We start from the raw sequence: 27,715 nt of genomic DNA on the forward strand, positions 1-27,715 counted from the left end.
TATACCTGGAGTCTGTGCTCTACAACGAGAGAAGCCACCGCAGTAAGACGCCTCAACACCACCATTGAGAGCAGGCCCCACTCACTGCATTTAGAGAAAGCCCACAGGTAGCAACAAAGACCCACCACAGCCAAAAATAATTAAAAATCTTTTAGGTGAATCACCCAGTTAGTGCTGGGGTTTCTCTCATAGCTCAGCTGGTAAAGAATCTTAACTGCAATGCAGGAGACCCGGATGTGATTCCTGGGTCAGGAAGATCCCCTGGAGAAGAAAACGGCAGCCCACTCCAGTGTTCTTGCCAGGAGAATCCGGTGGACAGAGGAGCCTGGCAGGCTACAGTCCATGGGGTCGCAAGAGTCAGACATGACTTAGTGACTAAATCATCACCAAACCAGTTAAATTTTCTTTATGATAGATCTTCTCTATTACTCTGTATCAATGCGTATTATACTCCAAATGTGCTTTATTTCAAAAGTCTTATTTTTTTCACAGATTCAACTAAGACCATAGAAATTTGTGGGAAATACTGATTTAGATGCTTTATTGGGTCTCCCACAACTCTAAGACTCCTGAATTAACTCTGTGGTTTTTTCCTTCGTGATTACGAATAAAGATAATTTTTTAAAATAAGAAAAGGAAAAAAAATCATCTTAAAGTCAGAAAATATCAGCCATATTCTCTCTCTCTCTCTCTTTTTTTTTTTTTTTTTTTGCTGCATTGAGTATTGGTTGCGGCACACAGGATCTTCATTGCATCATACAGGATCTTTCCTTGCGTGCAGGGGCTCTAGTTGTGGTTGTGAGGTGTGGTCTCAGTAGTTGTGGCATGGGGCCTTGGTTGCTCCTCAGCATGCGGGATCTTAGTTCCCAACCAGGGATCAAACCTGCATCCCCTGCACTGCAAGGTGGATTCTTAAGCCCTGGACCACCAGGGAAGTCCCAGCCATATTCTTTCACTCACTCAACAACTATTTATTGAATAACTTCTTTGTACCAAGAACCTGTCCACCATACCGGCTAATCACATGACGCTTGCTTTTGGGTGTGGGAAGAGTGGTAGAGAAACACTTAAGAAATAAATACTGAATGAACAATATCATCAGAATGAGATCAGTACTATGAAAATATGATAGTCAAGGATTAAGGAGTAGAAAGGAACAAGTGTTGCTCTTTCAGCTAGGCATGTTAAGAAAGGTAACACTTGAGGAGGTGACATTTGGGCAGAGTTCCAGATGAAGTTAGGGAGTGAATCATGTAATTATTGGTCAGTGTCCAAGGCAAGGGGAAAGAGCAGGTGGAAAGGCCCCAAGGTGGGGATATTTGTATGATGGAGGATCTGCAGTGAAGCCAATATGGCTGGGGGACTATTACAGGGGGCAAGTGGTGAGAAAAGGGGCCAGGAGCCAAATGGTGATGTGAACAACCCTGTAGACCAGGGATCCCCAAGCTCTGGACTGTGGATTGGTACCTCCTGTCAGGTCAGTGGTAGCATTAGATCAGAAATAAAGGGCACAATAAATGTAATGTTCCTGAATCATCTCAGAACCACCCCCTTCCCCATGCTGGTCTGTGGAAAAACTGTCTTCCGGGAAACAGGTCCCTGAGGTCAAAAATGTTGGGGACCATCGCTATAGACCGTAGGAAGAACTTGGGTCTTTTGCTCTTACCATATGGTTAGTTAAGGGGCATTGAAGAAAAGAAGACCTTACTCTACCATGCAATAAATTCTTGAAAATCAGTTGTTCCTACAAAGAAAGTTAAATGGATAGTGTTGCCCTCAAAATAGTGTCAGAAAGAGAGTAGCAGAGGAATCTAATTATTAAGGCTTCAGAAAAGTAAAAGCTGTAAATGAGGTAGCTTCACAGAGCTGTGACATGGTGTGGTGGGAAGGTAGGATGGCATTGAGATTCAGTGGACCTGAGTTCATACCCTATGTCATCCACGATGTGAAATGTGAGGGCCAGTGTGTGTGTGTGTGTGTGTGTGTACCTATCCGAATACAGGTTTTGATACTGGCTTTAGAAGTGTTCTCTTTTATTTAATTATAAAAATTTTCAAACACAAAGAAAGGCACAGGTCTCCCCTGCATGCTCACTTGCCATTTGCTTCTCCACTGTAGCTCCCCCACCCTCCTCCCTCCACAGGAGCTTTGCTTACCAATATTACCAATGACCTCCATCTGTCAAACGCAGAGCCCTTTGCCTTTATTTTACTCAGTCTCTCAACAGCACTTGTCAAGGCCTGCATGGGCAGCTGGGCTCTGTTTGCTTTTCGAATATTGGGTTTTCCTCCTTTCTCCCAGACCAGGGCTTTACATCCATCTGTCACTCTTCTTCTTAATTCTAAAGGGCAGAGTTACTCAGGAGTCAGTCCTGGGCCCCTTTTTAGTTCTTTCCTTTCCCTTCATGCTAGATTCCCAGTTCATCCAAAAAGGTCTGAGTTTTAACCAAGCAATATTGGACTCAACCAAGCAAGGCTCCCCTTATAGCTCAGTTGGGAAAGAATCCACCTGCAATGCAGGAGACCCTGGTTCGATTCCTGGGTTGGGAAGATCCCCTGGAGAACGGATAGGCTACCCACTCCCGTATTCTTGGGCTTCCCTTGTGGCTCAGCTGGTAAAGAATCTGCTTGCAATCCAGGAGACCTGGGTTCAATCCCTGGTTTGGGAAGATCCCCTGGAGAAGGGAAAGGCTACCCACTCGAGTATTCTGGCTTGGAGAATTCCATGGACTGTACAGTCCATGGGGTCACAGAGAGTCGGACACGACTGAGCGACTTTTACTTTCACTTTCCAGCAATGTGACCACTATGTCTGCCTGTTTTCTGGCTAGAATCTGAGAGAAAAGTGAGCATGTGTTGCCTGAGGGAGGAATCAGTGTGTGGTCTTGGGCAGATGTCAGTGAAAAGCAGGATGACAGGAATAACAAAGATTATTTAACCACTGTGCTGCTTATCACAGTGTGACCATGAAGTTTTTGAATATTTATTGACAAGCAACTTGCAAGGATCCTGCAATACAGGCAAATGCATTGAAAAATAAGAGAAGTATTCATGGCTTCAGGCTTCAAAGCATCCAGAATTATTAATAATTTCTCAGCCGGCCTCAGTGCCCTAGCAAGAAAGAACCAACATTTTTTTCATTCAAAAAATATTAATTAGGAGTAACCTTTAAGTAAAGGCAGGCTCCTGTAATAAACCTACAGTTCCAATATTATTCAAAACCAATAGTTTTTTCATTAATTATTGCAGATTAAGTCTCTCTTCATGTATATGCATTTTCTGAGAATTTTATCTGGAACATATGAATATCAAAAGCCTTTGAGCTTTTTTATAACTCATTCCTTTCCACTGTTAAAAACAAATACTTTTTCTTGCACAGAAAATTTTGTTAACTCTATTTATATATTAAAGATAGATGAATAGATATGAAGACTGATGGATAGATAATCAGGCAGACACAAACAACTGTGTCAGACCACAAGGAAAAACACAAAACCATTACTTCATTTAAGCTTCATAGCCCTTCCATACAGAATATGAAGTTTTTATAGACATTTTACACAAGCAACTGAAGCTGAGGGATGGTAAGTAATTTTCCCCAGACAATTCAGCTTGGCACTGCAGGAGCCATTGATGGTGATCACAATGATGAAGATAAAGACAGCAAAACATTAACCGTCATCTTAAAAAAAAAAAAATCTGTTATGTGCCAGGTGTCATACTCGGCTTTTCATTTGTATTGTGTGACTTGTTGTGTTAGTAGTCACGTCCAACTCTTTTGCGACCCCGTGGGCTATAGCCCACCAGCCTCCTCTGTCCGTGGAATTTCCCAGGCAAGAATACTGGAGTGGGTAGCCATTTTCTTCTCCAGGGGATCTTCCCAACCCAGGAATTGCCAAGCCTACTGCATTGGCAGGCAGATTCTTCACCACTGCGCCACCAGGGAAGCCCCATTGTGTCACGTAGGCACCATGATAAATATTTAACTATGTCTATTTCAAGTATGGAAACTGGGACTCAAAAAATCAAGTAGCACAGCCAACGTCATCAAGTTATCAGTGCGGGCATCATAATTTTTTTTTTTTTTTTTTGGCCTTGCTGTGGAGCATCTGAGATCTTAATTTCCTCATTAGGGATTGCACCTGAGTCCCCTGCACTGGAAACGCAGTTTTAACCACTGGCCTGCCAGGAAAGTTCCCGGCATCATAATTAGAACCCAGGTCCATTTGATATCCGTGGCCGAGATCTTCCCATTGCACCATGCTTTGTTTCTCCTGGTTTGGCGTTTTGAAATTTTATTTCGTGTTTGTGTCCAAAGCTATCAGCTTTGTCTCTGAAGACTTCAGAAGTTTTTTGGAAAGTTTATGAATCTATTTTTGTGCTGTTATTCTTTGTGAGTGCTACTTATGGAAGTCACAGATACAGAGCACCAAAAAGACTCAGCTCAGAAATATCTCCTGGGTATTATATTTTGAGATTTGAGTAAATAAGTGCCTCTTTTAAAATGTAAATACCACCCAAAAATGTTAAGCCTATTAGAAAGTCACACCTCAGTTTTAACAGTTAGATAATCCAATTTATACTTGAGTAGCATACTGAATGGGCATTGTAACTGTGGTAGAATGGATCATTTTCTTCTTTTCATTTAGTCTGGGACACTGCAAAGGAGAGGAAGGAAGAAAATACCTGGGTAGGCTTTCTTTTTTTCTTTTTTAATAAGCCTTTTCACTTTAGCAAACTTTTGGATATACAGAAAAATTGTGAAGATAGCACAATGAGTCCCCAAATACCCCACGTCCAGGTCTTCCTGTTATTAGCATGGTACATTAATCTGATACATTTTTTACAGTAAGTGAACCAGTGTTAATATACAATCATTAGCTAGAGCCCATAGTTTCTTCTTACATCTTTAGTTTTTACCTAATGTCCTTTCTTTGTTGCAGAATTTTATCCAGGGGACCATGTGACATGTAGTCATCATGTTCTCCTTAAGCACTCTGGGCTGTGACAGTTTCTCAGACTCACTTTGTTTTTGAAGATCTTGACAGTTTGAGGAGTGCTATTCAAGTATGAATGTAGGATATCCCTCCACTGAGATTTGTCTGATATTTCTCTTCTGATTAGACTGGGGTTATGGGTTCATAAGAAGAAGAACACAGAGGTAAAATGCCATAATACCAAAGGTTACATGCTTTCAAGATGACTTATCACTGTTGATGTTGACCTTGATCCCCTCACTTAGTAGTGTTTTTCAGATTTCTCCTCTATCCAGACACTCTTATTCCCCACTTTCCATACTGGACTCTTTGGAAGGAAGTCATTGCATGAAGCCCACAGTTACAGAGTGGGGTCTGAGGCTCTCCCTCCTTGAAAAAGGAATATCTACCTAAATTATTTGGAATTCTTCCGCCTGGAAGATTGGTCTCTTTCCCCCATTTATTTAACTATTTACTTGTATCAGTGTGGATTGGTGGCTATTTTTCACTTTGAGTTGTCATCCAATACTACTTTATTATTTTGTTGCTCAAATTGTTCCAGCTTTAGCCATTGGGAATTCGTTCAATTGACTTCTGCATCTTTGACATATCCCCATCATTGTGGGGCTTTATTTTGGTTTGTGGTTGGTTTTTGTTTTTAGCACTTCATTAACTCTCTAGCACATGTGCTCTAGGCTTATTTTATATATTTGTTGCCCAGTCTTAGAATCAGTTATTTCTCCAAGGACCACTGATACATATTATTGGAGCTTAGAGTTTATTGGAGAATATATGAGAAATTAAAATATGAGCTCTGGGACTGCTTGTTGCTACTGGGTGTTTCTTCTAGGTCCTCTCAACTAACAGAAAAAAAATTTCACGTATCTTATCTAACTGTATATATGTGTGTGTCTGTGTGTATATATATATATATATATACACATTTTTCTATAAATACTTCTATATGTAACCATATACATCTAAAAGTGAAGTGAAGTCTCTCAGTCGTGTCCAACTCTTTGCGACCCCATGGACTGTAGCCTACCAGGCTCCTCCCTCCATGGGATTCTCCAGGCAAGAGTACTGGAGTGGGTTGCCATTTCCTTCTCCAGGGGATCTTCCCGACCCAGGGATGGAACCCGGGTCTCCTGCATTCCAAACAGATGCTTTAACCTCTGATATATATGCATCTATATTAATCTAAATGAGTTCATACTAGTGCTTGGGTATATTTTTTTTAAAAATACCAATGCTCCAAACACAGTCCAGATCAACTGAATTAGAACTGATTAAACTTGACTCCAGGTAGGTGGAGAAAGGGGTCTTGCCCAGGCCTAAGCTCCCCTAGGAGTCTGACAGATGCCACAAGCCTTGAGAATCACTGACAGAAACAAAATAGCAGATATAAAGGCAAAGAAATAAAGGTAGATTCTTTTTCTGGGAAACTATATATTAAAATTACTAATAGATGGAAGAGTTAAGAGTATTTTCCTAACACCTCCTACCTTTATATCCTCAGCATTTTTTTTTAATTTTCAATTTAACTCAATATTCATTTATCAAACCCAGCCACAGCAACACTGATATTTTATATATGACAGAAATGGAATTGTCCTAGTCTTGGAAAGAACCAAGATGGGAGAAAAGACCCCTGTGTATGAAACCCACATACAAAGAACATAGGCACCATTTGATTCATAAACCCAAGGAGACTGAGAATCATCTGAGCACAAATAATTAGTGGAACAACTTCAATGTAAGAAATGTTCTGCTAGGTACCTTTATTTGGGCAATGTCATAATAGCAATCAGATCAGATCAGTCGCTCAGTCGTGTCCGACTCTTTGCGACCCCATGAATCGCAGCACGCCAGGCCTCCCTATCCATCACCAACTCCCGGAGTTCACTCAGACTCACGTCCATCGAGTCAGTGATGCCATCCAGCCATCTCATCCTCTGTCGTCCCCTTCTCCTCCTGCCCCCAATCCCTCCCAGCATCAGAGTCTTTTCCAATGAGTCAACTCTTCACATGAGGTGGCCAAAGTACTGGAGTTTCAACTTTAGCATCATTCTTTCCAAAGAAATCCCAGGGCTGATCTCCTTCAGAATGGACTGGTTGGATCTCCTTGCAGTCATATTCACCATTGAAAATAACACAAAGGGACTTCCCTGGCGGTCCAGTGGTTAAGAATCTGCCTTCCAATGCAGGAGACACACGCGGGTTTGATCCCTGGTTGGGGAGCTCATATCCCACATATCCTGGGGCACCTAAGCCTGCACACCACAGCTACTCAGTCCACACGCCTAAATGAAGATCTTGCTTGGTGCAACTAAGACCTGGTGCAGCCAAATAAATAATTTTTTTTAATAAATAGCATTAAATTGAGAATCATCTATGTAATATAATTTTTAAAAATCTCTGGTCTTTATCCCTGCTTCCTGGCACAGAGCTTCAAATCATTGAAATTTCATGAGTGATGGGCATGCCATTGTATACTGATGAGGTGACGAATGTCAGAGCTCCTACATAGCTTTGGAATGAGGGCTGGTCCCTAGAAAAAACAACCAAATGATGAGAGGGTTGGAACTTTCAACAGCCCAACATTTGGGAGAGGAAGAGTTCTGGAATATGAGTTCAATCACATAGTCAATGATTTAATCAATCATTCCTATGTAATTAATAGACCTCGGTAAAAAAAAGAAAAAGAAAAAAATTGAACATCAAGGATTGAGGGAGTTTCCTGGCTGATGAACATATCAAAGGCCTAGAGAAGGGGAGACGCTTTGACTGCATAATACTGAAACCTTGCCACCCTATGTTCTTTATTTGGCTCTTCATTTGTATCCTTTATGTGAAAATGGTAATCCTAAGTATAGCACTTCCCTGAGTTCTGTGAGTGGTTCTATAAATTACAGAAGGAAGTTAGTTGTAGGAAGCCCCAAAATTGTAGTTGTGCATTAGTGAAGGCAGCCTTGGGTCCCTACTTGAGGCTGGTGTCTGAAGTAAGGGGGAGTCTTCTTGGGGAACCTTACCCTTTACCATATGAGATTGGACGTTAACTCTGGGCAGTTAATTTCAGAATTGAATTTAATTAGAGGAGACCACACTGGTATTGGATAATTTCCTGCAGAATACAAATTGAAGCAAATACCATAACTGTATATCAAGTTTTTGGCATAATCACCCAAAAATTATTTTAAGTGACAGGCACAGAATATGTTGAATTTACATTCCAAGGGGCAGATATCCAAAATGCAAAAGAGCTTAAACTATTTCTAGCAGTGTTAGTATCAGTTATTCTTATTTAGAAATTACATACATACATATATATATATATATATATATATCGTCATCATCGTGAAGTTGCTCAGTCATGTCTGATTCTTTGCAACCCCATGGACTGTAGCCTACTAGCCTCCTCCTTCTATGGGATTCTCCAGGCAAGAGTACTGGAGTGGGTTGCCATATATACATGTATATTAAGAAGAGGTGGCAAGAATACACAGAACTATACAAAAAAGACCTTAATGACCCAGATAACCATGATGGCATGCTCACTTACCTAGAGTTGAATGTCCTGGGATGCGAAGTCAAGTGGGCCTTAGGAAGCATCACTACAAACAAAGTTAGTGGAGGTGATGCAATTCCAGCAGAGCTAGTTTAAATCCTAAAAGATGATGCTATGAAAGTGTGGCACTCAATATGCCAGCAAATTTGGAAAACTCACCAGTGGCCACAGAAATGGAAAAGTCAGTTTTCATTCCAATCCCAAAGAAAGACAATGCCAAAGAATGTTCAAACTATCACACAACTACACTTATCTCACACACTAGCAAAGTAATACCCAACATTCTTCAAACTAGGCTTCAACAGTATGTGAACCGGGAACTTCCAGATGGTCAAGCTGGATTTAGAAAAGGCAGAGGAACCAGAGATCAAATTGCCAACATCTGCTGGATCATGGAAAAAGCAAGAGAGTTCCAGAAAAACATCTACTTCTGCTTCATTGACTACATTAAAGCCTTTGACTTTGTGGATCACAACAAGCTGTAGAAAATTCTTCAAGAGATGGGCATACCAGACCACCTGACCTGCCTCCTGAGAAATCTGTATGCAGGTCAAGAAGCAACAGTTAGAACCAGACATGAAACAACAGACTGGTTCCAAATTGGGAAAGGAGAACGTCAAGTCTGTATACTGTCATCCTGCTTATTTAACTTATATGCAGAGTACATCGTGAGAAATGCTGGGATAGATGAAGCACAAGCTGGAAACAAGATTGCTGGGAGAAATATAAATAACCTCAGATATGCACCACCCTTATGTCAGAAAGCAAAGAGGAACTGAAGAGCCTCTTGATGAAAGTGAATGAGGAGAGTGAAAAAGCTGGCTTAAAACTCAGCATTCAAAAAACGAAGATCATGGCATCTTGTCCCATCAGATCAGATCAGATCAGATCAGTCGCTCAGTCGTGTCCAACTCTTTGTGACCCCATGAATCGTAGCACACCAGGCCTCCCTATCCATCACCAACTCCCGGAGTTCACTCAGACTCACGTCCATCGAGTCAGTGATGCCATCCAGCCATCTCATCCTCTGTCGTCCCCTTCTCCTCCTGCCCCCAATCTCTCCCAGCATCAGAGTCTTTTCCAATGAGTCAACTCTTCCCATGAGGTGGCCAAAGTACTGGAGTTTCAGCTTTAGCATCATTCCTTCCAAAGAAATCCCAGGGCTGATCTCCTTCAGAATGGACTGGTTGGATCTCCTTGCAGTCCAAGGGACTCTCAAGAGTCTTCTCCAACACCACAGTTCAAAAGCATCAATTCCTCAGTATTCAGCCTTCTTCACAGTCCAACTCTCACATCCATACATGACCACAGGAAAAACCATAGCCTTGACTAGAAGGACCTTTGTTGGCAAAGTAATGTCTCTGCTTTTGAATATGCTATCTAGGTTGGTCATAACTTTCCTTCCAAGGAGTAAGCATCTTTTAATTTCATGGCTGCAGTCACCATCTGTAGTGATTTTGGAGCCCAGAAAAATAAAGTCTGACACTGTTTCCCCATCTATTTCCCATGAAGTGGTGGAACCGGATGCCATGATCTTTGTTTTCTGAATGTTGAGCTTTAAGCCAACTTTTTCACTGTCCACTTTCACTTTCATCAAGAGGCTTTTGAGTTCCTCTTCACTTTCTGCCATTAAGGTGGTGTCATCTGCATATCTGAGGTTATTGATATTTCTCCTGGCAATCTTGATTCCAGCTTGTGTTTCTTCCAGTCCAGCGTTTCTCATGATGTACTCTGCATAAAAGTTAAATAAACAGGGTGACAATATACAGCCTTGACGTACTCCTTTTCCTATTTGGAGCCAGTCTGTTGTTCCATGTCCAGTTCTAACTGTTGCTTCCTGACCTGCATACAGGTTTGTCAAGAGGCAGATCAGGTGGTCTGGTATTCCCATCTCTTTCAGAATTTTCCACAGTATATTGTGATCCACACAGTCAAAGGCTTTGGCATAGTCAATAAAGCAGAAATAGATGTTTTTCTGGAACTCTCTTGCTTTTTCCATGATCCAGCAGATGTTGGCGATTTGATCTCTGGTTCCTCTGCCTTTTATAAAACCAGCTTGAACATCTGGAAGTTCACGGTTCACGTGTTGCTGAAGTCTGGCTTGGAGAATTTTGAGCATTACTTTACTAGCGTGTCAGATGAGTGCAATTGTGCAGTAGTTTGAGCATTCTTTGGCATTGCCTTTCTTTGGGATTGGAATGAAAACTGACCTTTTCTAGTCCTGTGGCCAGTTGAGTTTTCCAAATTTGCTGGCATATTGAGTGCAGCACTTTCACAACATCATCTTTCAGGATTTGGAATAGCTCAACTAGAATTCCATCACCTCCACTAGCTTTGTTCATAGTGATGCTTTCTAAGGCCCACTTGACTTCACATTTCAGAATGTCTGGCTCTAGGTCAGTGATCACACCATCGTGATTATCTGGGTCGTGAAGATCTTTTTTGTACAGTTCTTCTATGTATTCTTGCCATCTCTTCTTAATATCTTCTGCTTCTGCTACGTCCATACCATTTCTGTCCTTATTCTGACAGAATGTGGTCCACTGGAGAAGGGAATGGCAAACCACTTCAGTATTCTTGCCTTGAGAACCCCATGAACAGTATGAAAAGGCAAAATGATAGGATACTGAAAGAGAAACTCCCCAGAACAGTAGGTGCCCAATATGCTACTGGAGATCAGTGGAGAAATAACTCCAGAAAAAATGAAGGTCCCATCACTTTATGGCATATAGATGGGGAAACAATGGAAACAGTGACAGACTTTATTTTTTTGGACTCCAAAATCACTGAAGATGGTGACTGCAGCCATGAAATTAAGAGACTCTTGCTCCTTGGAAGAAAAACTATAACCAAACTAGACAGCATATTAGAAAGTAGAGACATTACTTTGCCAACAAAGGTCCATTTAATCAAAGCTATGGTTTTTCCAGCAGTCATGTATGGATGTGAGAATTGAACCATAAAGAAAGCTGAGCACAAAGCATTGATGCTTTTGAACTGTGGTGTTGGAGACTACTCTTGAGAGTCCCTTGGACTGTGAGGAGATCAAACCAGTCAATCCTAAAGGAAATCAGTCCTGAATACTCATTGGAAAGACTAATGCTGAAGCTGAAGCTCCTCCAATACTTTGGCCACCTGATGTGAAGAACTGATAGTTAAAATTACAGAAATCAAGCATCTAGCCTTCTTTTATAAATAGACTATTTTCATGTTGACCCTTGAACAACATGGGGAGGGGTTAATCTGTATATAGTTTATAATTGGCCCTCCATATCTGCAGTTTCTCTGTTATCTGTGGATTCAACCAACCGTGGACCTGACTGTGTAGCTCTGAGGTATTTACTATTGGAAAATACCTAGGTACCAGTAGACCCTTGCAGTTAAAACCCAGGTTGTTCAAGGGTCAACTGTATTTCAGAGTCACCAGATTTTTTCTTTTTAATTGGAGGATAATTGCTTTACAATGTTGCATTAGTTTCTGCTGTACAATGATGTGAACCAGTTATATATATACATATATCCCCTCCCTCGTGAGCTTTCCTCCCACCTCCCACCCCACCCCTCTAGGTTATCACAGACGACCAAGCTGAGCTCCTTGTGTTATACAGCACCTTCCCACTGGTTATCTACTTTACACATGGTGGTGTATATATGTCAACACTACTCTCTCAACTTGTCCTGCCTTCTCCTTCCTGCCCTGTGTTCGCAAGTCTGTTGCGTATGTCTGTGTCTCTATTCGTGCCCTGCAAATAGGTTCATCAGTCTATATATATGCATTAATATATAATATTTGTTTTTCTCCTTCTGACTTACTTCACTGTGTATGGAAGACTCTAGGTTCATCTACCTCACTAAGATTGTTTCTTAAAAGAGAATTCCTGTTAATAAATTCAGCAGAAATTATATAATTTTGAGATTGCTATTTTTCAATCACTAAAAGTGGGACAACCAGTACCTCCAGATGTGATGCCATAGGAAGCAAAGAGAGGTACCCAAGATGGTTTTTTTCCAGAAGAAAACAAGCATAAAAATCATAAAGCTTCTAACCCTAACTACCAGATTACAAGAAATAAAGGAAAGGGAGGAAGTTGTTAAAAAGTCACAAGGTTAGAATCAGCCAAATCTCAGATGTAGAAAGTTCTAACAGGCAGTGACTCATTTTTTTGTTCACAAATAAATAGCATGAACCAAAAAAAAGGTGGGGAGATTAATTATCACAGTTGTATTCTTATATAAACTGTTATAGTTAAAAGGCAAGAATTATCTGGATCCCAATCACAAAAAAAATGTAACTATAAAAATACATTTTAAGAATTTCATCTCAAATATACAAGCAACTCCTACAGCTCAATTCCAGGAAAATAAATGACCCAATCAAAAAATGGGCCAAAGAACTAAATAGACATTTCTCCAAAGAAGACATACAGATGGCTAACAAACACATGAAAAGATGCTCAACATCACTCATTATCAGAGAAATGCAAATCAAAACCACTATGAGGTACCATTTCACGCCAGTCAGAATGGCTGCTATCCAAAAGTCTACAAGAATAAATGCTGGAGAGGGTGTGGAAAAAAGGGAACCCTCTTACACTGTTGGTGGGAATGCAAACTAGTACAGCCACTATGGAGAACAGTGTGGAGATTCCTTAAAAAACTGGAAATAGAACTGCCTTATGACCCAGCAATCCCACTGCTGGGCATACATACTGAGGAAACCAGAAGGGAAAGAGACACGAGTACCCCAGTGTTCATCGCAGCACTGTTTATAATAGCCAGGACATGGAAGCAACCTAGATGTCCATCAGCAGATGAATGGATAAGAAAGCTGTGGTACATATACACAATGGAGTATTACTCAGCCATTAAAAAGAATACATTTGAATCAGTTCTAATGAGGTGGATGAAACTGGAGCTTATTATACAGAGTGAAGTAAGCCAGAAAGAAAAACACCAATACAGTATACTAACGCATATATATGGAATTTAGAAAGATGGTAACAATAACCCTGTATATGAGACAGCAAAAGAGACACTGATGTATAGAACAGTCTTTTGGACTCTGTGGGAGAGGGAGAGGGTGGGAAGATTTGGGAGAATGGCATTGAAACATGTATAATATCATATATGAAACGAGTCACCAGTCTAGGTTAGATGCACGATACCGGATGCTTGGGGCTGGTGCACTGGGATGACCCAGAGGGATGGTGTGGGGAGGGAGGAGGGAGGAGGGTTCAGGATGGGGAACATGTGTATACCTATGGTGGATTCATGTTGATATATGGCAAAACCAATACAATATTGTAAAGTTAAAAAATAAAATAAAACAAATTTTAAAAAATTTAAACAAAAGAATTTCAAACATAAGCCAAGTAGTAGCTAAGATATAAGAAATTATTTTCATAAATAGTTTCAGTTATAAGCACCTCCACAAATATTATCTAAAATCTACAATTTTGTATAGAAGGTCATAGCCAGTAATATTCAATTCATTTCTTCAAGTGCTCTGACTTATCTCAATATGAAAATCACTTCAAGTGTATAAAAAAGAGTTGAGGGCACCTTATCTTTGATAAAGGAGGCAAAAATATATAATGGAGAAAAGACAGTCTCTTCAACAAGCGGTTCTGAGAAAACTGGTCAACTACATACAAAAGAATGAAATCAGAACACTTCCTAACACCATACACAAAAATAAACTCAAAATGGATTAAAGAATAAGTAAAAAGTTTATATACCATAAATTGTATGTAAATCTGAAAATAAAATATGATGAAAAGGAAAAAAAAAAGATCTAAATATAAAACCAGAAACTATAAACTCTTAGAGGGAAACATAGAGAACACTCTCTGACATAAATCACAGTGAGATCCTCTATGACCCACCTCCTAGGATAATGGAGATAAAAACAAAAATAGACAAATGGGACCTAATTAAACTTAAAAGCTTTTGCACAATGAAGGAAACTATAAGCAAGGTGAAAAGACGACTCTCAGAATGGGAGAAATATACAGCAAATGAAACAACTGATGAAGAATTAATCTCCAAAATATACAAGTATCTCATGCAACTCAATATTAGAAAAGCAACCCAATCGAAAAGTAGGCAGATCTCAACAGACATTTGTCCAAAGAAGACATGCAGATAGCTAATAAATACATGAAAAGATGTTCAATATTGCTCATTATTAGAGAAATGAAATAAAAACTACATGAGGTATCATCTCACACTGGCCATCATCAAAAAGTCTACAAGCAATAAATGCTGGAGAGGGTGTAGAGAAAAGGGAACCCTCTTGCACTGCGTGGGAATGCAAACTGATAGAGCCACTGTGGAGAACAGTGTGGAGCTTCCTTAAAAAACTAGGGAAAAGCTATCATACAACCCAGCAATCCCACTACTGGGCATATACCCTGAGGAAACCAGAACTGAAAAAGACGCATATACTCTATGTTCATTGCAGCACTATTTACAATAGCTAAGACATGGAAGCAAACTAGATGTCCAATGACAGATGAATGCATAAGGAAATTGTGGTTCCATATACACAATGGAATATTACCCAGCTATGTAAAGGAACACATTTGAGTCAGTTCTAATGAGGAACCTAGAGCCTATTATACAGAGTGAAGTAGTCAGAAAGAGAAAGACAAATATCGTATATTAATGCATATACACGGAATCAAGAAAGTACTGATGATCCTACTTGCAGGGCAGCAAAGGAGACACAGACGTTTTGGACACAGTAGGTGAAGGAGAGTGTGGGATGATATGAGGGAATCGCCGTGAAACACATACATTACCATATGATTAAACACATAGCCCGTGGGAATTCACTGCATGATGCAGGAAAGTCCGTGCTCTGTGACAACCTAGAGGTGTAGGATGGGGAGAGAACTGGGGAGAGGGCTCAAGAGAAAGAGGACATATGTGTACCCAATGCCGATGCATTGATGTATGGCGAAACCATTATCCTCTAATTTAAAAAAATAAGATACACTGTTTAAAAAGTTGAAACATCTTTACCAAAGTAAATGGCTTATTTGCAAAGTGTATCCTAGTCCTTCCTATTTTAATCTGAAGAAAGCCAAATTTTTCTTTGTTTCTATTTCAAGCATAGGCTGTGTTGTGTGTGTGTGTGTGTGTGCACATGCATGTATGTTTGTATCAGAAATGTCTAAGCAGACTTTGTTTTTATTAACAGAAGCACACAAGGTTTCATTCTCTAACATGTGTCCTGTACAAACTGTGATGAGCTCTTCAACTATGAGGTCCTTAAATATCCCAAATAAGACTGTACAAAACAGAGCAAACATATCCCAAAGTCATAGACCAACTCTGAGAGTAAATAAACAAAATATTTTAAAGTGAAACTGAACAAACATTCAAAGCATGGCCAAAAAAAAAAAAAAAAAAAGATTTTAAGACAAATGTAGAACTTTGAATATGAACCAAGTAGTAGAGGATATATATTAAATTACTGTTGAACTTGTCAGGTATGATTAATAATATTATAGTTCTGCTTTTAAAAGATTCTTTATCAGTTATTAATGCTATCCCTGGGAGTCTCCAGGCAAGAATACTGGAGTGGGTTGCCATTTCCTTCTCCAATGCGTGAAAGTGAAAAATGAAAGTGAAGTCGCTCAGTCGTGTCCGACTCTTAGTGACCCCATGGACTGCAGCCTACCAGGCTCCTCCATCCATGGGATTTTCCAGGCAAGAGTACTGGAGTAGGGTACCATTGCCTTCTCCGTATTAATGCATACTATATTATTCATAGTTGAAATGCTATAATATTTTATTTGCTTTAAACTATTACAGAAAAAAATAAATAAAATAAACAAACCAGGAAGAGTAGCTGAATGAAGAGTGGCAAATGTTAATAATAGTTGAAGCTGAGTGGTTAGTCCCTGAAGGATCATTATATAGTGGCTCTATTTTTGTGTTTGCTCAAAATTTTCCATAAAAAGATTTTTAAAAAGAAAAAATAACAGTTATTCAGAGACACATCCAAACTAGCCCTTAGTGAGCGCCACCCCTGAGCCAGGTCCTGTGCTAGAATTAGGAATACAAAGATGAATCACTCATGGACTCCAACTTCAAGGACTTTTCATTGGAGTATAGTAGTTCAAGGAGTCAAGAGGTAATTACCATATAGATGCATATTCCCACTGGGAAGACTTTGCCAAGCTGTGCATTCCTTTTGATGGCCCACTTATGGTTATCTTTCCACTCTCAAAGAATGTCAACCCTGAGGTATCTGCCATTCTTTGAAATACTGTCTCAAATCCAAAGGAAGGCAAGCCTTGGAGGCCAAGGATGGAAAAAGGCCAATGAGTGGTGGGTAAGCCAACATTCCCCAGTGCGAGTTATCACAGTTCTGGGCTGTCACTCAAAGAAGGAGTAGCTTCTCCAGCTGACATTTGGAGAATATCAGGGCTTTATGGCAGCTGGTGGGTGGGCATACTGGGCTGGCACTTCACCATGAGGTGATGGGATAAGCCATCAACACTTCTCAACAGATCAAATTTGAAAGGGATTCCCTGTAAATAGACCAGGTGAAAGGCTTGGACACTCTCCATGGTGGAAAACTCGTATTTGTTAGCACACTCATGTTCATCAACAGAAGCTGCCATTTCCTGAACACCTGGAATGGGCTCTGCTTTGTGCAGTGTAATTTGTATATGTGATTTCATGTAATGCTCACTATGAACTTGCAAGCATTTTGACATATAAGAAACTAAGACTTAGAGAAGTGAACTGTTCATGGTCAAAAAGTGTTTAGAGTTTGTTTTGTTTTGAATCAATTAAAACAAAACAACAACCAAAATAAAACAATATGCAGGCCAAATAAAGCACACTTCTGTGGGCTAGCTCAGCCATAGTTTCCAATTTGAGACCTACACTGTACCCCAATGCTTTACCAAATGCACCTCTTACTAAAGCCTTCTTTATTTGCCAGCTTAAAAAATAATAGTTCTAGAGCCCTGGGTTCTAGAGCATGGAATGCAAGGCAATTCCACTCTCTCTTTCACATGATATGGAATGACCAATTTCTAATTGGAAATACACATTTCTTGGGCAATGTGTTTTCTCTTTCCCTTCTTCTAAGGACACTAATCTTTGTCAAGGGTCAAGGCTTCACCCTTATGATTTCATTTAGCTTTACTTCCTAAGAGGCCCTATCTCCAAATGCCATCATACTGGGGGCTAAGACTTTAATGTACGAATTTGGGAAGGGCATAAACACTCAATTTATAGGACTCTATACAGGTGAGTTGTCACAGCTGAGCCTGGCAAGTACACAAACTCACGGCATCGATGGGAAACACCAGAATGTGTAAAATGTGCACACAGTATGGAAATACTGCATTTAGACACAGATATGGAGAGAGAAGCCGAACTATCACTCCTGTTTCAAGCCCAGGAATTACATCAACCATTTGCCTCTGGTATGGAAAACTCTCCTTCTCTATTTGTTTGTGAAAACTGCCTGTCATGAATAAGAGATCAAAGTAGAAATGTATATCAAACCCAATGCAGCAGGAGTTGGGGCAGCCGGGAAGGGAATATGGTGAATTATAAATCCTCCAAGAGAAAAGGAAGTCTGTACAACTCTCTTGAGCAAAACCTTGACAACAAAAGAAGAACCATCATCATCCAAGAGCCTAAAGGATGTGCTGTCCAAACGCTGTTCTACCAGCATGAATGGATCATCCCATTATGTTCAACAACCACTTTACAAAACAGATTTAAGTACTGGCCAGTTATCTGACTAAGTCAGGATTGGCTTGCCATTCAGCTATAGTAGGTGATCAGATGGTATAGACAAGGAATGAAAGTTTAAGGGTCAGTGTAGACCTGGGTTCGGGAGAAGGCAATGGCACCCCACTCCAGTACTCTTGCCTGGAAAATTCCATGGATGGAGGAGCCTGGTAGGCTGCAGTCCATGGGGTCGCGAAGAGTCAGACACGACTGAGCAACTTCACTTTCACTTTTCACTTTCATGCATTAGAGAAGGAAATGGCAACCCACTCCAGTGTTCTTGCCTGGAGAATCCCAGGGATGGGGGAGTCTGGTGGGCTGCCATCTATGGGGTCGCACAGAGTCGGACACGACTGAAGCAACTTAGCAGCAGAAGCACCAGACCTGGGTTCAAATTCCACTTGCATCACCTACAAATTACCTATAAAATCCATTTCAGCAACAAACATGACCCACCTGAATCTACTTTCCAGATTTGTAAAATGGAGATAATAATATATTTCTCCTAAGGTCCATTGGAAAAAAAGTGTTGAGTGCTATTTACATGCCAGGTCCCATGCTAAACTTACAACCTTCCCAACAGCCAGTGATGTAGATTTCTAACCCATATTATCCCATATTACAGACAATGAAACTGAGGCACAGAGAAGTTAAATAACTTTCCTAAGTGCACATATTTGAGGGAGTATGTATGTGACATTTAGCTGCTTCTAGGCACAGGTACACTCTCAAAAAGTGCTTCCTCCTCACCCTATGTTGCTTTCAAACACTAATAAACTTTGGGTTTAGGCAGTTGTTGATCTTGTCATTCAGTTGTATCTGATTCTCTGCAGCCCTATGAACTGCAGCACGCCAGGCTTCCCTGTCCTTCACTATCTCCTAGAGTTTGCTCAAGCTAGGCAGTTGAGACCCCTTTGAAATGTAAATATTTTAACTAGGGCAGATAGAACATTAAACCATATCAGTCAAGAAATAAAATTACCATAGCATCTTGTTTTCCAAACTTCCCCCAAGATAAAAAAATCATTTGGGACTCTTGATCTCTTTCCCCTCTTCCCAGGACCTTGCCCTGATGATTCTGAAGCAACAGATTGAGCTAGAGGACTGGAAATTTTTATTCTTAAACTTTCAGGTAATACTGATGCTCAAGGAAAATGTTCACCTGATCCCCAAGGAGAAGAGACTTCTAGGAATTATATGGCCATATTCCCCTGAGAGCTCAGTTGTTAAAGAATCCGCCTGCAATGCAGGAGACCCTGGTTCGATTCCTGGGTTGGGAAGATCCAGTGGAGAAGGGATAGGCTACCCACTCCAGTATTCTTGGCTGCCCTTGTGGTTCAGGTGGCAAAGAATCTGCCTGCAATGCAGGAGACCTGGGTTTGATCCCTGGGTTGGGAAGATCCCCTGGAGAAGGGAAAGGCTAGCCACTCCAGTATTCTGGCCTGGAGAATTCCATGGACTGTATAGTCCATGGGGTTGCAAAGAGTTGGACACAACTGAACAATTTTGACTTCACTTCAAATGGCATGATAAACTCTTATAGTAAGAAAGGATGTGAGACCTTACTGAATGGTATCCCTTCATTTTACTGATGGGGAAAACTGAGTCCTGGCGAGGGGAAGTGACTTGTCCCAAAGCCACACAATCTATGTAGGGCAGATGTGAAAATTGAACCAATGTTTCCTGACCCATCAAGACACTCTTCTTTAACATCTTCAGGACAAGCAAGTATTGGTGAGGTGAGAGGTAGAAGCAATTAAACACAGGGAGATATCCAAGTAAGGTAAGTTTGGATGGTACACGTGTGAATGACCCTGAGCAGCTCAGGAGAAAACAAGAGAGGCAGAAAAGGGGAAAATAAAACAATGGTTTCTGGGACTTTCCTTGCGGTCCAGTGGTTCAGAATCTTCCTGCCAATGCAGGAGACATGGGTTCAATCTCTGGTCCAAGAAGATCCCACATGTCCTGGGGCAGCTAAGCCCGTTCACCACAACTACTGAAGCCCTAGAGATCAGACACCCAAACTAGAGAGTAGCCCCCACTCCCCACAACTAGAGAGAAACACAAGACCCAGCACAGCCAAAAATAAATAAGCAATTTTTTTTTTAATCGCTTCTGGTGTGCATTGCAAGACCTGGCTATCTCCTATCTATTCGTATTTATAGCTTCTCTCCCTGCCTCTCTCCTCCACTTTTATCTTTCATCTTTTTCCTTGTTTCTCTTTCTGTTCTCTTGTACCTTGTGTACCTCTTTTTCGGATATATTCCTATCAAACAATAAAGATATCTTTTCTACAGAAAACTCGGATTTCTTACTCAATGCCTAGAAAAGGTCAGAGTTTTCTTTCTCTCAGTGACACTTCTGTTCAATATAATCTTCACCTTCCCAGCAGTGGCTGCCCTCCTTCTTCACTTAGTCCAGTATGTTTTCTTAATTTTCCTCCAGAAAATATTCCTTCAGGCTCCAGTTGGGGCAAATCTAAACCAAGAGATAGGCAGCCTGTGTCTAAGGCTTGAGAAACCCCAGTCCATGTCTGTCCCACAGACTTTCATGTTTTTGTTCAGTCCCCATGGACTGCAACATGCCAGGCTGCCCTGTCCTTTGCCAACTCTTGGAGTTTGCTCAAACTCATGTCCATTGAGTTGGTGATGTCATCCAACCATCTCATACTCTGTCATCCCCTTCTCGTCCTACATTCAATCTTTCCCAACATCAGGGACTTTTCCAATGAGTCGGCTCTTCGCATCAGGTGGCCAAAGTATTGGAGCTTCACTTCAGCATCAGTCCTTCAAATGAATATTCAGGGTTGGTTTCATTTAGGATTGGCTGGTTTGATCTCTTTGCTGTCCAAGGGACTCTCAAGAGTCTTCTCCAGCACCATAATTGGAAACTATCAATTCTTCAGCACTCAGCCTTCCATATGGTCCAACTCTCACATCTGCACATGATTACTGGAAAAACCATAGCTTTGACAATAGTGAACTTTGTCAGCAAAGCAATCTCTCTGGTTTTTAATATGCTGTCTAGGTTTGTCATAGCTCTTCTTCCAAGGAGCAAGTGTCTTTTAATTTTATGGCTGAAGTCACTGTCTGCAGTGATTTTGAACCCCAGAAAAATGAAGTCTGACACTGTTTCCATTTTTTCCCCATCCATTTGCCTTGAAGTGATGGCAGGGCCACCCAAGATGGAAAGGTTGCGGTGGAGAGTTCTGACAAAATGTGGTCTGCTGGAGAAGGGAATGGCAAAGCACTTCACATTCTTGCATTAAGAACCCTATGATCAGTATGAAACAGCAAAAAGACTTCCGAGGGAATTACCTTGATCTGGGGCATAGTTTGGAATCAGTGAGGGAAGAATATGTTGGGGGAGGATTAAGTTAAAGCGAAATGTCTTACATTCTCTGAGCTATTAGAACTGGACATGGAACAACAAACCGGTTCCAAATAGAAAAAGGAGTACGTCAAGGCTGTATATTGTCACCCTGCTTATTTAACTTATATGCAGAGTACATCATGAGAAACGCTGGACAGGAAGAAACACAAGCTGGAATCAAGATTGCTGAGAGAAATATCAATAACCTCAGATATGCAGATGACACCACCCTTATGGCAGAAAGTGAAGAGGAACTAAAAAGCCTCTTGATGAAGGTGAAAGAGGAGAGTGAAAAAGTTGGCTTAAAACTCAACATTCAGAAAATGAAGATCATGGCATCTGGTCCCATCACTTCATGGGAAATAGATGGGCAAACAGTGGAAACAGTGTCAGATTTTATTTTTTGGGGCTCCAAAATCACTGCAGATGGTGACGGCAGCCATGAAATTAAAAGACACTTACTCCTTGGAAGGAAAGTTATGACCAACCTAGATAGCATATTCAAAAGCAGAGACATTACTATGCCAAAAAAAGGTCCAGCTAGTCAAGGCTATGGTTTTTCCCGTGGTCATGTATGGATGTGAGAGTTGGACTGTGAAGAAAGCTGAGTGCCAAAGAATTGATGCTTTTGAACTGTGGTGTTGGAGAAGACTCTTGAGAGTCCCTTGGACTGCAAGGAGATCCAACCTGTCCATTCTGAAGATCAGCCCTGGGATTTCTTTGGGAGGAATGATGCTAAAGCTGAAACTCCAGTACTTTGGCCACCTCATGCGAAGAGTTGACTCATTGGAAAAGACTCTGATGCTGGGAGGGATTGGGGGCGGGAGGAGAAGGGGACAACAGAGGATGAGATGGCTGGATGGCATCACTGGCTCGATGGACGTGAGTCTGAGTGAACTCCGGAAGTTGGTGATGGACGGGGAGGCCTGGCGTGCTGCGATTCATGGGGTCGCAAAGAGTTGGACACGACTGAGCAACTGCACTGAACTGAACTGAAGGTAAAAAAATTCGTTCTGGACTTTAGGAAGAGGAGCAGAGAAAATCATGGATTTTACTAGCTTGAGAGAGGAGCAGTCAGCAGGATTCCTACCTGGTGCACTGGACGGCAGCCAGAGGCTCAGAACAGAGCCAACGTGTCCTTCTCTGGAAGCCATAGCTCTGCTGACCCTGAAGGCAAATATCTAATCAACTGGCACCCCACAGGGAGCCCTCTAGTCCCCAGACTAGAGGTTTCCCAGGACTGCCTAGACTGTGATCTCAGTTCCCACTGAGATGCTCAAATCTGAAGATGTAAATAATAGAACCAGAGAGAAATTGAAAATTCTTTTTAATCTACTTCCCAGAACAGATTTCTGCAAATACCATTTTATTCCTGATGAGCACAGAGAAGAGGCAGAAGATTTTCCCTTTCCATTGGAAGAAGATGCAAGAATATACACTAAACTCTTGTGTCCAAAATCCGTTCAAATCCTGGCTCTGTCATTTGCCAGTGGTGTGGTCTGGAGGAACTGACTTATCCTTGCTGGGCCAAAATGTCTTCATCCATAAAATGGGAACAATACTCATAAAATCTAGTGCAGAGGAACGTTGAAAGGTTTAAATAAGGTGATCAAGGCAAAGCATTTAGAACAGCGATTATAACTTAATATGTGGGCTTTAGCCATTAGTACAGATAATGCTAAAGAATGTTCAAACTACCAAACAATTGCACTCATTTCATACGCTAGCAAAGTAATACTCAAAATCCTTCAAGCTAGGTTTCAGAACTACATGAACCAAAAACTTTCATATGTATAAGTTGGATATTGAAAAGGCAAAGGAACCAGAGGTCAAATTGCCAACATCTGTTGGATCATAGAGAAAGCAAGGGAATTCCAGAAAAACATCTACTTCTGCTTCACTGACTACACTAAAGCCTTTGACTGTGTGGATCACAACAAACTGTGGAAAATCTTTAAAGAGATGGGAATACCAGACCACCTAACCTGCCTCTTGAGAAAACTGTATGCAGGTCAAGAAGCAACAGTTAGAACCAGACAGGGAACAGCAAACTGGATCCAAATTGGGAAAGGAGTACGTCAAGGCTGTATATTGTCATCTTGCTTATTTTACTTATATGCAGTGTACCTCATACAAAATGCTGGACTGGATGAAGCACAAGCTGGAATCAAGATTTCCAGGAGAAATATCAACAACCTCAGATATGCAGATGATACTACTCTAATGGCAGAAACTGAAGAGGAACTAAAGAGCCTCTTGATGAGGGTGAAAGAGGAGAGTGAAAAACCTGGTTTAAAAAACTCAGCATTAAAAAAAATGAAGATCATGGCATCCGGTCCCATCACTTCATGGCAAATAGATGGGGGAAAAGTGGAAACAGTGACTGATTTTATTGTCTTTGGCTCCAAAATCACTGTGGTTGGTGACTGCAGCCATGAAATTTTTTAAAGACTCTTGATCCTTGTAAGGAAAGCTTGCTTCCAAGCTTCTTTGGAAGGAAAGCTATGGCAAAGTTGCTGCTGCTAAGTCGCTTCAGTCGTGTCCGACTCTGTGTGACCCCATAGACGGTAGCCCATCAGGCTCCTCCATCCCTGGGATTCTCCAGACAAGAATACTGGAGTGGGTTGCCATTTCCTTCTCCATGGCAAACCTAGACAGCATGTTAAAAAGCAGAGATATCACTTTGCCAACAAAGGTCCATATAGTCAAAGCTATACACATGTGAGAGTTGGACTGTACAGAAGGTTGAGTGCCAAAGTATTGATGCTCTCAAATTGTGGCGCTGGAGAAGACTCTTAAGAGTCCCTTATACTGCAAGGAGATCAAACCAGTCCATCCTAAAGGAAATAAACCCTGAATATTCATTGGAAGGTCTGATGCTGAAGATGATGCTCCAAATTTTTGGCCACCTGATGCAAAAAGCTGACTTGTTGCAGAAGACTCTTATCCTGGGATATATGAAGGCAGGAGGAGAAGAGGGTGACAGGGAGTGAGATGGTTAGATAGTATCACCAACTCAACGGACCTAAGTTTGAGCAAACACTGTGAGATAGTGAAGGACAGGGAAACTGGTGTGCTGCAGTCCATGGGATCTCAAAGAGTCAGACATGACCCAGTGATTGAACAACAACAACAGATAGATATGTCTGACTTGGTTGAATTATTAAAATCTGCTCAATCACTTTGTAATTAGGAAAAAACATCCAAAGATCCAAACCACAGATTGTGAGAAGTAGAGATTCTTAGTTAGCCATTTGCCAACTCCAAAGTCATGACCATGAAATGCATCCAAATTAAACTGCCAGGAATAAACCCCAAACATTTCTAATACCATTTCTATATAACTTTGATTTTTAAGGCTTTTTCTTTTTTTAAATATGTAGTGGCAGATTTACCCTCTTAATAATATTCACTGTGAAAGTGAAAGTCACTCAGTCATGTCTTAGTCTCTGCAACGCCATGGACTATACTGTTCATGGAATTCTCCAGGCCAGAATACTGAAATGGGTAGCCATTCCCTTCTCCAAAGGATCTCCCCAACCCAGGGATTGGACCCAGGTCTCTCATGTTGCAGGTGGATTCTTTACCAGCTGAGCCACTAGGGAAGCCCAAGAACACTAGAGTGGGTAGCCTATCCTGTCTCCAGTGGATCTTCCTGACCCAGGAATCAGTCTGGGGGTCTCCTGTATTACAGGCAGATTCTTTACTAGCTGAGCTACCAGGAAAGCCAAACAGTCACTGTAATTGAATATTAAAATGAGTTTTTATTTCCTCAAGCATGTTTATGGGGCTTATGCTTATGCTGGGCTTTAGAAGGAAGCAGCCCCTGATAACCCTCCTCCTTGGAAATAAATCCAGAAATGATACATGGGGACTTCCCTGGTGGTCCAGTGATTAAGAATCTGCCTGCCAATACAGGGGACACAGGTTTGATCTCTGGTCAGGAAACTAAGATCCCACAGGCCATGGGGCAACTAAGCCTGCATGCCACAACTAGAGAAGCCCATGTGCCACAGTGAGGACCCAACACAACCAAAAAAAAGAAATGATACAGGACATTCATCTAATCACCAATAGTTTAAGTAATGGAGTCAGGTTGACCCAGGTTAAAATTCTGTTTCTGTTTCTTACGAGTTAGCAAATAATTTGGGGTAGTTACCTAAACTTTTTGAGTTCTGATCTCCTTTACTATGAGCTTCCCAGATATCTCAGCAGTAAAAAAAATCCACCTGCAATGCAGGAGCCTCTGGAGATGTGGGTTCGATCTCTGGGTTGGAAAGATCCCATAGTGGAGGGCATGATAATCTATTCCAGTATTCTTACCTGGAGAATCCTATGGACAGAGGAGCCTGGCGGGCTACAGTCTATGCGGTCACAAAGAGTCAGACACGACTGAAACGACTTAGCACACACATACTCCTTCTCTATAATGGAGCCAAGGAGGATGATTGTATCCTTTCTAGTTTTTATGAGATTAAGAGGATAATAAACACTCAAAAAATGTCCTTTCTGTTTCCCTTTCCCTGCAACGTCCCAGGCTCTCTCTGGATATTCATATTCTGTTTGTTGATGAGACCCATTGGAGCAGAGACCATGTCTGCTTTTTCCATCTTTGTATCCCAGCCACAGTGTACAGCACCTGATAGTACTCAATACATATCTTTGGAATGAATGAATGTTTGAGTAAAGATCAGCTTCCTAAAGAACATGAGGAAACCTGGCTTTTCACCTGTTGCTTCTTCCCGCCCTCTTCCTGACTCCATTTCACTGAACTCCTGAATTTACAGCCATCTGAACAGTATCCTAACAGTAGGTATTTTGCAATGAAGATGCTGGCTAGTGAGCACTTTCTCTCTCCCCATCTGCCTCTATTCCTGTGCTACTGATAGCTTTATGGATTTTTGCCCCCATAGGATGAATGGCAGATCTTAACTGAGAACATCTTCTGCAGTGACCCTGGTGGCATAAAGTTATTTTAAACCTGGAATATCTCATCTGTTTAGCAGACAAAGATGAACTCCTCAGGGCCTCCTAGAACAATATCATAGGCTGGCTGTTCAAGGAACACTGGGTAAATGAGTTTCTCCTCCATCCCAAAATGTGTCAGACAAGCTCAGCAAGAACAGGTGACATTGCCTAGGTGGAATGGGAAAGGTCAGTTCACACTTGGCACTGGAAGTCCATGTGAGTGAGTGAGTGAAGTTGCTCAGTTGTGTCCGACTCTTTGCGACCCCATGAACTGTAGCCATTTCCTTCTCCAGGAGATCTTCCCGACCCAGGGATTGAACTCAGGTCTCTCTCTGAGCCACCAGGTCTCTGAGCCACCAGGGAAGTGGATCCAAAGACTGCAGCAAAATTAGAAAGGAAGTAATTTGGCTTTATCAACTATCCTATTCCACCTTGTTTTCTGGCTTTGGCCTTCATCAATTCCTCAAATATCCAGAGCTCCCCAACACTGAAATTTCCTTTCATTGCCTTATATCTCATTCCCACAGTGTCCTAGCTTTCCTTTTTCTAATATGATTGTTTAAATCCACATTTACATGTTAGTTAATGAACTAAAGACCTAACTACCTTGAATAACAAATTGCTTTTTAAAAAAATATTTCCCAGTGGGTGTTCCAAAGAATTTGTGTTTATTATTCCTCATCATTCTATCCCCTGAAACTGGCATAGTGCCAGGTATCTAATATGTTCTTCATGAATATGCATCTATAAAATAATAGAATATTCTGTGACTAAACGGGCTTAAATTAGTTTTGACTTAAATTAGGTTTGACTGCGAAAGAGACTCAAAATATCAGTGGCATAAACTAAGCCATGTTTATTTCTCTCTCCTTTAAATGTCTAGAGGTTGACCAGTTCAAAGTTGACATGCAAGTTCTGATTCATAAGAAAACAGAGCCAATAAAGAAACTATGGCAAGCCCAACACTTTTGGAAGTTGTAAGCACTGTATAACTACACACTACAAGCAAAGGCTGCTACTAAATCGCTTCAGTCGTGTCCGACTCTGTGCAACCCCATGGACGGCAG

The sequence above is a fragment of the Bubalus kerabau genome, chromosome 23, assembly GCF_029407905.1.
Source record: "Bubalus kerabau isolate K-KA32 ecotype Philippines breed swamp buffalo chromosome 23, PCC_UOA_SB_1v2, whole genome shotgun sequence".
Taxonomy (NCBI): Eukaryota; Metazoa; Chordata; class Mammalia; order Artiodactyla; family Bovidae; genus Bubalus; species Bubalus kerabau.